Source organism: Triticum dicoccoides, chromosome 4A, assembly GCF_002162155.2.
Source record: "Triticum dicoccoides isolate Atlit2015 ecotype Zavitan chromosome 4A, WEW_v2.0, whole genome shotgun sequence".
Classification (NCBI taxonomy): domain Eukaryota; kingdom Viridiplantae; phylum Streptophyta; class Magnoliopsida; order Poales; family Poaceae; genus Triticum; species Triticum dicoccoides.
The window spans coordinates 614,859,071-614,874,933 of NC_041386.1; positions in this window are offsets into that span (position 1 = coordinate 614,859,071).

Below are 15,863 nucleotides of genomic sequence, written 5' to 3' on the forward strand. Positions count from 1 at the left end.
AGGAGTTCCGGAATGGTCCGGCGGTGAAGATCGATATATTAGACGAAGGGTATTGGAGTCCGGAAGTGTTCCGGAGGTACCAGGCTATGGTCAGCATGACCGAAAGGTGTTTCGAGAGCCCCGTCAAGTGTTGGAGGGCCTCATGGGCCAAAGGGGAAGGGACAAACCAGCCCACTAAGGGTTGGTGCGCCCCCCACACCCTTTCCCATGTTACTTGGGGAGGTAGGGCGCCTCCACCTGGCTTGGGAGGCAAGCCTCCACCTGCTTGGCTTGGGGGGCAAGTCTCCCTAGGATTTTCCCTAGGGAGATCCAATCTGCCTAGCCGCCGCCCCTTAGGGGAAACCCTAGGGCGCCTCCCCCTCTCCCCTTGCCCCTATATATAGTGGAGGGGTGGGAGGGCAGTCGTGACCTCTCCCCTGGCGCAGCCCTCCCTCCTCCTACCTTCTCCTCCTCCTCCATGGTGCTTGGCGAAGCCCTGCCGAAGAACCACGAGCTCCACCACCATCACGCCGTCATGCTGACGGAGCTCTCCCTCGACTTCTACTCTCCCCTTGCTGGATCAAGAAGGAGGAGACGTCCCCGGGCTGTACGTGTGTTGAACGCGGAGGTGCCGTCCGTTCGGCACTAGGATCATCGATGATTTGGATCACGACGAGTACGACTCCATCAACCCCGTTCACTTGAACGCTTCCGCTTAGTGATCTACAAGGGTATGTAGATGCACTCTCCTTCCTCTCGTTGCTAGATTACTCCATAGATTGATCTTGGTGATGCGTAGAAAATTTTGAATTTCTGCTATGTTCCCCAACAGTCTTGGCATTTCTCTCAATGACGTATCAGCAGATCATTTTTGTTTTTGAAGAACACCAACACAGAGGCCTCTCAGGAAGATATCTGCCAACATACTCGTAGCATACACGCGAACAAAACAAAAGCATTCCATTCCTTGATGCGCAGCGCTGAATATTCTTGTTTGATTGCAGAGACTTCTGTGTAGACGTCCGGCATTGTTGGTTGATCTTTTGGTGTATCCGTGGAGCGTGAGAGACCAGCTTCAGGGCATCCCCTGCTTATGAAAGCATGAGAGGAAGCGGCCTCCGCTTCGGGGCGGTAGGGTGGACACATACATACCGATAAACAAGGGCTGGAACATGTAGCACGGCATAACTTATGATGTGGCCCATTGTTCACTAAGAGAGCACATTGCTTTCTCCGGTGTTTCCTCCTTTGCAGAACATACAACAGCGCAAGCGTTAACACAAGACTAGTCTGACATCAAACATTTGAGTACATAAGTCAACAGTAGTCTCGACTATGAAGAAAGCAACACTAACCTTCCTTGATATCTACTGATAAATTCGGTAAAAAGATATCGAACGCTTTCATTAACGCAGAGCCCATACGGCCATACGTTCTAGATCGTAGTAGGCAGAGATGGACAATTTTATCATTTTGCAGCCTGAATCCTGCACATTTATTTTTGTACTTTTTAGATTCTGGGAGACAATTGGCTAAATAACGCCAGTTTTTTTTTTTTGATCAACAAACTAGGCTTTATTCAATCGTTGGTATTGCTACCAGTATTACAGAAGTATCATGTGGTAGCCCCAACCAAATATGGCGGCCATGATTTAACTTTACAGCATGCCTAGCTAGTTTATGAGGCTCGAAATTTGAGGCTCTAGATTCAAACTTAAAACAGCAAGAATTAAAAGAAGATTGCCATGAAATAATCTCTTTTACAACTGCATCATAGTTTCCGCCTGACTTATCTTTAATATGCTTCACCACCTCTTGACAGTCCGACGCAATCATGAGGTTCTGGAGCCCCGGATCTTCCGCTAGCGATAATCCTTCTCTGCATGCCATAGCTTCGAGAGTAGGCGATCAACCAGCCCTCTAGTAACAAGCACCGAGGACCCCAGGTATTGTTCGTTATTGTTCCTGCACGCCGCAGCAGCTGCACCAACTCCACGAAAGACAACAGCGTCAACATTGATCTTAGCAGAATCACCAGTGGCCGGAATCCATTTCCTTGGTGGTGCAGTAACTGGGATGTTCATACGGCACGGTATTGGATTCTTCTCCTCATCCAACTCTGATATGAAATGAGTGATGAACATGTATGTGGATAAAGGGCTTTGATTCAGCCCTTCATGGATCAGCTTCCGCCTCGCCCACCATATGGCCCATAGGGTAACTGCTACCTTGGTGAACTTGTCATGTGGAAGTTGTTCGATCATAGTAAATAACCACTTCTTTGCGTCATTTTCAGTGTTACTCCGCAGATCATCAATTAGCTCCTGATCCACCAATGACCAAACACACCGAGCAGCAGTACACTCAAGCAAACTATGCTTCCAAGAGTCCGGAGTTCCACAAATGGCACAAGAGCTGCTTGTGGTCATGTTCCGATGCATTCTGACGTCTTCCGTTGGGATAGATTGACGTGCAAGTCTCCACAAAAAACCCTAGCTGAAAGCTATGTGATTTGGAATTTGCACGTGTTCTAAATTTTTGGAGAGAGGCTGAAATATGGTTTTTCTTACCCTAAACATGACACGTTTCAGATTAGGCCCAAGGCCCAGCCCAGCAGTAGCCCAACAAGGTCCCAAGGCCGAAGCCAGGCAAGCTCCTTGTTGGATCAGCGCCATGTCTCCCGAGACATAGGGTGCTATCCCGTAAGGCGCCTCCCTAAATGGGCCGGCCTAGGCGCGCAGAGGACACGACCTCGTCTTTTTGTTTTCACTTTTTTTCTTTACTTTCATTTGTACTTATAAATATTCTAAATAAAATATGTTATGATCTCATGCAGAAGATCGGCACCCACGACACCCCTCGAGTCGCTCCCTTGGGCAACCTCAGGGAAACCCTAGCTGTCGGGCGAGCCCTTCCCCAACCCTCCTCCCTCCCTAGCCGCCGCCAGCATCGTCATCGGGCGAAGCCCGGTTGGCAGGGGCGGTGGCGGGGCTCCTCTTCCCTCTGTTGTTTTGCCTGGCACGGAACGACCGGATCGAATGAAGGCGCTAGGCTAGCGTGGGGTGCGGCGCCGTGGCGATGTGCACTCCTGGCGACAGCGTGCGGTCGACGCGTCGACGACATGGCGATGTACTAGCGGCGCGGACTGGTGGCGGCGTGCTATGCAAGATCTGGAGGTTGCGTGCGTCGACGATTTTAGGTCGGATCCCTCTGAATCCTGTGCTTGGAAGCCGGAAGCCAGCGCATGGTGCTGGCGTCTGTCGTTGGCTTCAGGTCAGATCTTCTGGATCTGGCTTGGCGGCCTGGTTTGGGTGATCCGACGTCTCGGTTGAGTTGTTGCTCTGATCCGGATGACCTTCTCGATCCTCCTCTTTGGAGGGTTGAGCACCCATGGCACTCTCGTCTGAGTATGTTTTGGTTGACGGCTCGTTGCCGGATTCAGAGAAGACGGAGGTTCGTGGCATAGGATGGGGACCAGAGGAAACTTTGGTTGACTGGTTCGGCCCGGCACCGGCGATGTATCTCCATGTTGTTACCCTCCTTGAAGGGCAAGCCGAGGTCCCTCCTATCCACCCTCGACACACTCCTAGACGAAAGTCCAAAATCTGTCTGGCGGCGGCGCCTTGCGCATCATACCCTCCATGGAGGTGCCATCTTGGGAGGCTTAGGTGTTCGAGGGAGGGTTGCGGTGGGCAGCAGGCTCCGCGCGCAAGAGCTACAACGGCCGCGATAGTGTGGAGGTTGGCAAGTGGAGTGGCGTCACATTCATCACTGTTGGGGAACGTGGTAATTTCAAAAAAATTCCTACGCACACGCAAGATCATGGTGATGCATAGCAACGAGAAGGGAGACTGTTGTCCACGTACCCTCGTAGACCGAAAGCGGAAGCTTTAGCACAACGCGGTTGATGTAGTTGTATGTCTTCACGATCCGACCGATCAAGTACCGAACGCACGGCACCTCCGAGTTCAGCACACGTTCAGCCTGATGACGTCCCTCGAACTCCGATCCAGCCGAGTGTTGCGGGAGAGTTTCGTCAGCACGACGGCGTGGTGACAATGATGATGTTCTACTGACGCAGGGCTTCGCCTAAGCACCGCTACAGTATTATTGAGGTGGACTATGGTGGAGGGGGGCATCGCACACGGCTAAAAGATCAAACAATCAATTGTTGTGTCTTGGGTGCCCCCCTGCCCCCGTATATAAAGGAGCAAGGGGGGAGGTGTAGCCGGCCAAGAGGGAGCACGCCAGGAGGATTCCTACTCCTACCGGGAGTAGGACTCCCTCCCTTTTCCTTGTTGGACTAGGAGTGGAGGGGGAAAGATGAGGGAGAGAGGAAGGAAAGGGGGGGGCGACGCCCCCATCTCCTTGTCCTATTCGGATTAGGGGGGAGGGGCACGCGGCCCTGCCCTGGCCGCCTCTCCTCTTCTCCACAAAGGCCCACTATGGCCCATTAAGCTCCCAGGGGGTTCCGGTAACCTCCCGGTACTCTAGTAAAATCCCGATTTCACCCGGAACACTTCCGATATCCAAACATAGGCTTCCAATATATCAATCTTCATGTCTTGACCATTTTGAGACTCCTCGTCATGTCCGTGATCACATCCGGGACTCCGAACAACCTTCGGTACATCAAAACATATAAACTCATAATATAACTGTCATCGAAACGTTAAGCGTGCGGACCCTACGGGTTCGAGAACTATGTAGACATGGCCGAGACACGTCTCCGGTCAATAACCAATGCTTGCAAGGCTTAAGTGATGTGCATTACCGAGAGGGCCCAGAGATACCTCTCCGACAATCGGAGTGACAAATCCTAATCTCGAAATACGACAACCCAACAAGTACCTTCGGAGACACCTGTAGAACACCTTTATAATCACCCAGTTACGTTGTGATGTTTGGTAGCACACAAAGTGTTCCTCCGGTAAACGGGAGTTGCATAATTTCATAGTCATAGGAACATGTATATGTCATGAAGAAAGCAATAGCAACATACTAAATGATCGAGTGCTAAGCTAATGGAATGGGTCAAGTCAATCACATCATTCTCCTAATGATGTGATCCCGTTAACCAAATGACAACCCATGTCAATGGCTAGGAAACTTAACCATATTTGATCAACGAGCTAGTCAACTAGAGGCATACTAGTGACACTCTGTTTGTCTATGTATTCACACATGTATTATGTTTCCGGTTAATACAATTCTAGCATGAATAATAAACATTTATCATGATATAAGGAAATAAATAATAACTTTATTATTGTCTCTAGGGCATATTTCCTTCAGTCTCCCACTTGCACTAGAGTCAATAATCTAGATTACACAGTAATGATTCTAACACCCATGGAGCCTTGGTGTTGATCATGTTTTGCTCGTGGAAGAGGCTTAGTCAACGGGTCTGCAACATTCAGATCCGTATGTATCTTGCAAATTTCTATGTCTCCCACCTGGACTAAATCCCGGATGGAATTGAAGAGTCTCTTGATGTGCTTGGTTCTCTTGTGAAATCTGGATTCCTTCGCCAAGGCGATTGCACCAGTATTGTCACAAAAGATTTTCATTGGACCCAATGCAGTAGGTATGACACCTAGATCGGATATGAACTCCTTCATCCAGACTCCTTCATTTGCTGCTTCTGAAGCAGCTATGTACTCTGCTTCACACGTAGGTCCCGCCACGACGCTTTGTTTAGAACCGCACCAACTGACAGCTCCACCGTTCAATGTAAACACGTATCCGGTTTGCGATTTAGAATCGTCCAGATCAGTGTCAAAGCTTGCATCAACATAACCATTTATGATGAGCTCTTTGTCACCTCCATAAACGAGAAACATATCATTAGTACTTTTCAGGTATTTCAGGATGTTCTTGACCGCTGTCCAGTGATCCACCCCTGGATTACTTTGGGACCTCCCTGCTAGACTTATAGAAAGGCACACATCAGGTCTGGTACACAGCATTGCATACATGATAGAGCTTATGGCTGAAGCATAGGGAACATCTTTCATTTTCTCTCTATCTTCTGCAGTGGTCGGGCATTGAGTCTTACTCAACTTCACACCTTGTAACACATGCAAGAACCCTTTCTTTGCCTGATCCATTTTGAACTTCTTCAAAACTTTGTCAAGGTATGTGCTTTGTGAAAGTCCAATTAAGCGTCTTGATCTATCTCTATAGATCTTGATGCCCAATATATAAGCAGCTTCACCGAGGTCTTTCACTGAAAAACACTTATTCAATTATCCCTTTATGCTATCCAGAAATTCTATATCATTTCCAATCAGTAATATGTCATCCACATATAATATCAGAAATGCTACTGAGCTCCCACTCACTTTCTTGTAAATACAGGCTTCTTCAAAAGTTTGAATAAAACCAAATGCTTTGATCACACTATCAAAGCGTTTATTCCAACTCCGAGAGGCTTGCACCAGTCCATAAATGGATCGCTGGAGCTTGCATACTTTGTTAGCTCCCTTTGGATCGACAAAACCTTCCGGTTACATCATATACAACTCTTCCTCCAGAAATCCATTCAGGAATGCAGTTTTGACATCCATTTGCCAAATTTCATAATCATAAAATGCGGCAATTGCTAACATGATTCGGACAGACTTAAGCATCGCTACGGGTGAGAAGGTCTCATCATAGTCAATCCCTTGAACTTGTCGAAAACCTTTCGCAACAAGTTGAGCTTTATAGACAGCAAAATTACCGTCAGCATCAGTCTTCTTCTTGAAGATCTATTTATTTTCAATTGCTTGCCGATCATCGGGCAAGTCAACCAAAGTCCACACTTTGTTCTCATATATGGATCCCATCTCAGATTTCATGGCCTTAAGCCATTTCACGGAATCTGAGCTCACCATCACTTCTTCATAGTTCGTAGGTTCGTCATGGTCTAGTAACATAACTTCCAGAACAGGATTACCGTACCACTCTGGTTGACCTACGAGGTTCAGTAACAACTTGATCTGAAGTTTCATGACCATGATCATTGACTTCCTCACTAATTGGTGTAGGTGTCGCAGAAACCGGTTTCTGTGATGAACTACTTTCCAATAGGGGAGCAGGTACAGTTACCTCATCAAGTTCTAGTTTCCTCCCACTCACTTCTTTTGAGAGAAACTCCTTCTCCAGAAAGATTCTGAATTTAGCAACAAAAGTCTTACCTTCGGATCTGTGATAGAAGGTGTACCCAACAGTCTCCTTTGGGTATCCTATGAAGACACATTTCTCCGACTTGGGTTCGAGCTTATCAGGTTGAAGCTTTTTCACATAAGCATCGTAGCCCCAAACTTTAAGAAATGACAACTTTGGTTTCTTGCCAAACCACAGTTCATAAGGCGTCGTCTCAACGGATTTCGATGGTGCCCTATTTAACGTGAATGCGGCCGTCTCTAAAACATAACCCCAAAACGATAGCGGTAAATCAGTAAGAGACATCATAGATTGCACCATATCTAGTAAAGTACGATTACGACGTTCGGACACACCATTACGCTGTGGTGTTCCGGGTGGCGTGAGTTGCGAAACTATTCCGCATTGTTTCAAATAAAGACCAAACTCATAACTCAAATATTCTCCTCCACGATCAGATCGTAGAAACTTTATTTTCTTATTACGATGATTTTCAACTTCACTCTGAAATTCTTTGAACTTTTCAAACGTTTCAGACTTATGTTTCATTAAGTAGATATACCCATATCTGCTTAAATCATCTGTGAAGGTGAGAAAATAACGATATCCGCCACGAGCCTCAATATTCATCGGACCACATACATCTGTATGTATGATTTCCAACAAATCTGTTGCTCTCTCCATAGTTCCGGAGAACGGCGTTTTAGTCATCTTGCCCATGAGGCACGATTCGCAAGTACCAACTGATTAATAATCAAGTGGTTCCAAAAGTCCATCAGTATGGAGTTTCTTCATGCGCTTTACACCGATATGACCTAAACGGCAGTGCCACAAATAAGTTGCACTATCATTATCAACTCTGCATCTTTTGGCTTCAATATTATGAATATGTGTATCACTACTATCGAGATTCAACAAAAATAGACCACTCTTCAAGGGTGCATGACCATAAAAGATATTACTTATATAAATAGAACAACCATTATTCTCTGATTTAAATGAATAACCGTCTCGCATCAAACAAGATCCAGATATAATGTTCATGCTCAACGCTGGCACCAAATAACAATTATTTAGGTCTAATACTAATCCCGAATGTAGATGTAGAGGTAGCGTGCCGACCGCGATCACATCGACTTTGGAACCATTTCCCACGCGCATCGTGACCTCGTCCTTAGCCAATCTTCGCTTAATCCGTAGCCCCTGTTTCGAGTTGCAAATATTAGCAACAGAACCAGTATCAAATACCCAGGTGCTACTGCGAGCATTAGTAAGGTACACATCAATAACATGTATATCACATATACCTTTGTTCACCTTGCCATCCTTCTTATCCGCCAAATACTTGGGGCAGTTCCGCTTCCAGTGACCAGTCTGCTTGCAGTAGAAGCACTCAGTCTCAGGCTTAGGTCCAGACTTGGGTTTCTTCTCCTAAGCAGCAACTTGTTTGTCGTTCTTCTTGAAGTTCCCCTTCTTCTTCCCTTTACCTTTTTTCTTGAAACTGGTGGTCTTATTCTCCTCCATCTTGCAGCTATAGAACTTATTGGAGACTTCATATCTCTCAATCCGGGCATTCTTTTGAAATATTAACTTCAACTCCTGAAACATCTCATATGCTCCATGACGTTCAAAACGTCGTTGAAGTCCCAGTTCTAATCCGTAAAGCATGGCACACTGAACTATCGAGTAGTCATCAACTTTGCTCTGCTAGACGTTCTTAACGTCGTCAGTTGCATCTGTAGCAGGCCTGGCACCCAGCGGTGCTTCCAGGATGTAATTCTTCTGTGCAGCAATGAGGATAATCCTCAAGTTACGGACCTAGTCCATGTAATTGCTATCATCATCTTTCAACTTTGCTTTCTCAAGGAACGCATTAAAATTCAATGGAACAACAGCACGGGCCATCTATCTGCAATCAACATAGACAAGCAAGATACTATCAGGTACTAAGTTCATGATAAATTTAAGTTTAATTAATCATATTACTTAAGAACTCCCACTTAGATAGACATCCCTCTAATCCTCTAAGTGATCACGTGATCCATATCAACTAAACCATGTCCGATCATCACGTGAGATGGAGTAGTTTCAACGGTGAACATCAATATGTTGATCATATCTACTATATGATTCACGCTCGACCTTTCGGTCTCCGTGTTCCGAGGCCATATCTGTTATATGCTAGGCTCGTCAAGTTTAACCTGAGTATTCCGCGTGTGCAACTGTTTTGCACCCGTTGTATTTGAACGTAGAGCCTATCACACCCGATCATCACGTGGTGTCTCAGCACGAAGAACTTTCGCAACGGTGCATACTCAGGGAGAACACTTATACTTTGATAATTTAGTGAGGGATCATCTTATAATGCTACCGTCAATCAAAGCAAGATAAGATGCATAAAAGATAAACATCACATGCAATCAATATAAGTGATATGATATGGCCATCATCATCTTGTGCTTGTGATCTCCATCTCCGAAGCACCGTCATGATCACCATCGTCACCGGCGCGACACCTTGATCTCCATCGTAGCATCGTTGTCGTCTCGCCAATCTTATGCTTCTACGACTATCACTACCGCTTAGTGATAAAGTAAAGCATTACAGGGCGATTGCATTGCATACAATAAAGCAACAACCATACGGCTCCTGCCAGTTGCCGATAACTCAGTTACAAAACATGATCATCTCATACAATAAAATTTAGCATCATGTCTTGACCATATCACATAACAACATGCCCTGCAAAAACAAGTTAGACGTCCTCTACTTTGTTCTTGCAAATTTTACGTGGCTGCTACGGGCTTAGCAAGAACCGTTCTTAACTACGCATAAAAACCACAACGATAGTTTGTCAAGTTGGTGCTCTTTTAACCTTCGCAAGGACCGGGCGTATCCACACTCGGTTCAACTAAATTTGGAGAAACTGACACCCGCTAGCCACCTATGTGCAAAGCACGTCGGTAGAACCAGTCTCGCGTAAGCGTACGCGTAATGTCGGTATGTGCCGCTTCATCCAACAATACCGCCGAACCAAAGTATGACATGCTGGTGAGCAGTATGACTTATATCGCCCACAACTCACTTGTGTTCTACACGTGCATATGACATCTACGCATAAAACCTAGCTCGGATGCCACTGTTGGGGAACGTAGTAATTTCAAAAAAAATTCCTACGCACACGCAAGATCATGGTGATGCATATCAACGAGAGGAGAGAGTGTTGTCCACGTACCCTCGTAGACCAAAAGCGGAAGCATTAGCACAACGCGGTTGATGTAGTCGTACGTCTTCACGATCCGACCGATCAAGTACCGAACGCACGGCACCTCCAAGTTCAGCACACGTTCAGCCCGGTGACTTCCCTCGAACTCCGATCCAGCCGAGTGTTGAGGCAGAGTTTCGTCAGCACGACGGCATGGTGACGATGATGATGTTCTATTGACGCAGGGCTTCTCCTAAGCACCGCTACAGTATTATCGAGGTGGACTATGATGGAGGGGGGCACTGCACACGGCTAAAAGATGAAACGATCAATTATTGTGTCTAGGGTGCCCCCTGTCCCCGTATATAAAGGTGCAAGGGGGAAAGTGCGGCCGGCCAAGAGGGGGCGCGCCAGGAGGAGTCCTACTCCTACCGGGGGAGGACTCCCTCCCTTTTCCTTGTTGGACTAGGAGTGGAGGGGGAAAGATGAGGGAGAGAGGAAGGAAAGGGGGGCGCCGCCCCCCTCTCCTTGTCCTATTAGGACTAGGGGGAGGGGCGTGTGGCCCTGCCCTGGCCGCCTCTCCTTTTCTCCACAAAGGCCCACTATGGCCCATTAAGCTCCCGGAGGGTTCCGGTAACCTCCCGGTACTCCGGTAAAATCCCGATTTCACCCGGAACATTTTCGATATCCAAGCATAGACTTCCAATATATCAATCTTCATGTCTCGACCATTTCGAGACTCCTCGAAATGTTAAGCGTGCGGACCCTACGGGTTCGAGAACTATGTAGACATGACCGAGACACGTCTCCGGTCAATAACCAATAGCGGAACCTGGATGCTCATATTGGCTCCCACATATTCTAAGAAGAACTTTATCGGTCAGACCGCATAACAACATACGTTGTTCCCTTTGTCATCGGTATGTTACTTGACCGAGATTCGATCGTCGGTATCTCAATACCTAGTTCAATCTCGTTACCGGCAAGTCTCTTTACTCGTTCCGTAATACGTCATCCCGCAACTAACTTATTAGTTGCAATGCTTGCAAGGCTTAAGTGATGTGCATTACCGAGAGGGCCCAGAGATACCTCTCCGACAATCGGAGTGACAAATCCTAATCTCGAAATACGCCAACCCAACAAGTACCTTCGGAGACACCTGTAGAGCACCTTTATAATCACCTAGTTACGTTGTGACGTTTGGTAGCACACAAAGTGTTCCTCCGGTAAACGAGAGTTGCATAATTTCATAGTCATACGAACATGTATATGTCATGAAGAAAGCAATAGCAACATACTAAACGATCGAGTGTTAAGCTAACGGAATGGGTCAAGTCAATCACATCATTCTCCTAATGATGTGATCCCGTTAATCAAATGACAACTCATGTCAATGGCTAGGAAACTTAACCATCTTTGATCAACGAGCTAGTCAAGTAGAGGCATACTAGTGACACTCTGTTTGTCTATGTATTCACACATGTATTATGTTTCTGGTTAATACAATTCTAGCATGAATAATAAACATTTATCATGATATAAGGAAATAAATAATAACTTTATTATTGCCTCTAGGGCATATTTCCTTCAATCATGTCGATGACAGTGGATCTTGGCGGCAAGGTGCAACTGAGTCTCGGCGATAGATGTGACGGGATGGACAAGCGAAGGGCAATGGTGCTCTCTGATGCCATGGCGGCGGCGACGGATGGCCGGCCTGGCAAGGATGATGCGGATCTCCTTCCTAGAGATGGGTTAAGGGTCTGATGGTGGTGGCGGCTTCTAAAACGTGTGCATACGGTACATGCTTTATGTTTGTTGCACCGGGTGTAGACTCCTAATACGTTATGCAGATGGATCGGTGGTGCCTCCGGATCTAGGTGATGGGGAGTGAGGACACTACACATATTGAATTTGTAGGTGTGAGTGGCGGCTTCAGGTGGTTTGATGTATGTTTTTTGTCGGATTTTTGTTAAATAATTAATAAAAATAGTTGCATGCATCGATTGATGCAGAGGCTGGGGGTTCAACCTCCTTTTCAAAAAAGAATATAAAAAGATTTTCCAACAATATTTTTGAAAAAAAAAATAACCAAGTATTTGAAAAATGTTAAATGTGTATAAAGATTTTTTTTCTCATGTATGCACAAAATATACAATGTGTGTGAAAGAGGTTGATCATGAAATTTAGAAATGTTCATCAAGCATTTGAAAACAATTAAACAAATATTCAAAAAAGGTTGATGTCATTTAAAAATGCTAAAAGTGTATAAATGTTTTTGACCATGTATACAATCTTTTTAACGTGTATTTGGAGAATATTAATCAAGCATTTGAAAAAATGTTGAACATGTATAGAAAAAATATAGGCCATGTATTAAAAAAATTAAAATTTAATTGTATTCAGAAAATGTGAAACTTGTATTTGAACTATGCTAATCATACTTTAAAAACAAATGCTAAATCTATATAGAAAAAATATTGACTATGTAATAAAAAATAGTTAATCTTGCATTTGAAAAAGTTTTAAATCTTAATCAAGCATTTGAAAAATATTTAAAATAGGTATATAAAAATGTTTAGCATGTATTCAAAAACTGAGAAAGAAACAAAGAAAAAGAAGAAAACCAATGAAAACATGAGAAAAAAGAAAAGCGGAGAAAGGAAACCGAAAAAGAAAAAAACATGAAACCGAGAAAGAAAGAACGAAAGACAAAGAAAAAAGAAAAACAGTGAAACCCGTGGAAGAAACAAATAAATATGAAAAAAAACCCTATCAAAACCTTGTAAGAAAGAAAGAGAACTGGTGAAAAAAGAAACCATAAAGCTGAAGAAAAGCACTGAAGAAATAGAGAAAGCCATAAGAAAGAATTAAACAAAACGACAAAAAGAAAAAGAAAATGCCGGAAGAAACCAGTACGTGGTTGCTATCTTATCATATCGGAAACAACGAACAGAGAAAACAGACGAAAAATAGGGCGACCCATTGCTGTGGCGGGGTTGAAAATGATTCAAGAGGAAAACTGGCTGTAAGCCAGATATAGCCTCTGTGTCCTTGCTGCTCTTACCCTGAGCCTGCGCGGCGACTATTTCTCGCTTTAAGCGAGCCGGTAGTTTACTCTCGTTGAAGGTTTTCCCTCCATCGCGTCGTATTGGGCCAGCTCATTCGTGCGTGCGTATCTAATAAAAATAGCACATGAAAATGGGAGAAAATGAAGCGCAGCCGGGAATCAAACCCAGATCTCCTCGATAGGAGATGGGGACGCTAGCTACTCTGCTGTGTGTTGAGTTCATGATGTAATGTAGGACGCAACCTAATTAATGTAATAAAAGAGCCAATTTTCTCCACCGTTTTATCTGGGTTTTTTGCGGGTTTCTCCATTTTTTCTTTTATTTTTGCTTCTCCTATGTTTCATGTTTTTGCATTTGTTTCTTCAGTTTTTTTGTTCTTTGTTTTTATTTTAATTCTTTTTTGTTTTTTGTTTTTCATTTCTCTTGTTTTTTGGGTTTTAATTCTACATTTTTTGTATATGTCAATAATATTTTTTAGTTAGTTGTTCAATAGTTTTCAAATACTTGTTCAACATTTTTTAAATAGTTGTTCAAATTTTTTAAAATATTTTTATATACATGATCAACATCTTCTCAAATGCTTTTTTAGCATTTTACAAATACTTGTTCGACATTTTTATAGACATGATCAACATTTTCTAAAATAGTTGCTTAAGATTTTTCAAAATCTTTGTTTAATATTTTTCAAATACCTGAAGAACATTATTCAATACATAATCGACATTTTTTCAAATACTTGTTCAACATTTTTATATATATGATCAACATTCTTTCAAATACTTGTTCTACATTTTTATATACGTGATCAACATTGTTTCAAATACTGGTTTAATATTTTTTGAATACTTGTTCAACAATTTTTAAATGTTTTTTGAAGATTGTTTTTTAATATATATATTTAGAATATTGTAAAGTATAAAGAAAAGTACAAAAAAGGTAAAACAGAAAACGTAAAAAACAACAGGAAAAAGAGGCTGTGGCATCCCGTGCTCGTGGGCCTGCCCAGGTTGCTCGCCCGCTTCAGCGAATCTGGTTTCAGCGAGTCCGAAGCCAGACTCGCTGAAGGCGAGATATAGGCGCGCCCCCGTGCCTCCCCTGCCGAGTCCCCGACCGCCGCCCAGCCGCACGGCCAGGCCGCCGCGGCGCCGCCCTGCCCCTCCCACATGTCTGCTGTTGGCCTGCCCGGCCTCCGCGCCACCGCGCCGTCCAGGGCACCTCTCCCCCGTCGGCGGTGCGAGCAGGCGTGAGTGCCCTCCCCATCCGACCTGCGGCCCCTGCCCGAGCTGCGTCCGCCGTTCCGCTGAGGAGCGCCGGGTCGAGCTCCCTGCTCGCACTGCTCAGCTGCTCCGGTGCTTCTCTTCCTCTCCGAATTGATCGGGTAACCTTTAATTTTAGCTCCCGGGTCCTGAAAAATGTCCGTGTTGAATTGAACTTAAATTGACAGAGTGCTTAGCGATACTCTACTCCTAGTTTGTCTCTTGAATTTCATAGAGTGCCTGACATTCTCAATGCTAAGATCTGGATTCAGTTATGCGCTGCACCTATGACACACTGCTCCTGCCACTGCCACACACTACCCATTTAAGCCACAGGCAACACTGGTGAATCTGGCCTCTAGCATGTTCAAATCTTATGCCTGAAACGGCAGCATGTTTCCATTTGCCAAATCTACCATCATTGCCCTCAGAAATTCAGAGCATTCCAGGCTAATGAATATATTCCTATGCCCGGATGCCAGACAAAACAGATTCCTCACAGAGCGATTCACACTGTAATATCATGACTGTAATTAGAGGAAAGCTGCCAATGACAATTATGAAGGCACTCATCAGATTTAACGACAGAGTGCCACCATTTTAACTCAAGGAACAATGAGCAGCAGGTGTCCAACATAGTTACTCTTGTACTAGTAGATAATATACACATTCAGAGTAAATCAGACAAGTCATCCTGAGAGCATCTCCAACAGACGCCCTATATTAGCGTCGCGCCCAAAAAATCGCAAGTTTAGCGCGCGCGGGTTCAAAAATAGCACTCCAGCGGACGCTGCATAATAGAGCACGCTGTAAAAAATGTTCAGCGCGCCAGAAGAAACTGGACTAGAAGCTGTATATTTGAGGCGTGAGCTCCGGCGTGCTGAACTTCCCACGCGCGCTGAAAAGTGTCTCGTGCGCCTTGGCCTCCGCCGGCCTCCTCACGTGCGCCAGCCACTAGCCTTCTCGCGTGTGCCCGCTGCCGGCCTCCTCGCGTGCGCATGCCAGCCGGTCACGGGCGGCGGGGCGCGGGTGCGGCCACAACCACAACGGCGGCGTGGGCGGGGAGGAGCGCAGCCACGGCGGGGCGGGGCGGCCACGGCCACGGGCGGCGGTGGGCAGGGGAGGAGCGCGGGCGGCGCCACGGCGGGGCGAGCAGGGGAGAAGCAGGCCAGAACAACGCGAGCAGGGGAGGAGTGCGGCCAC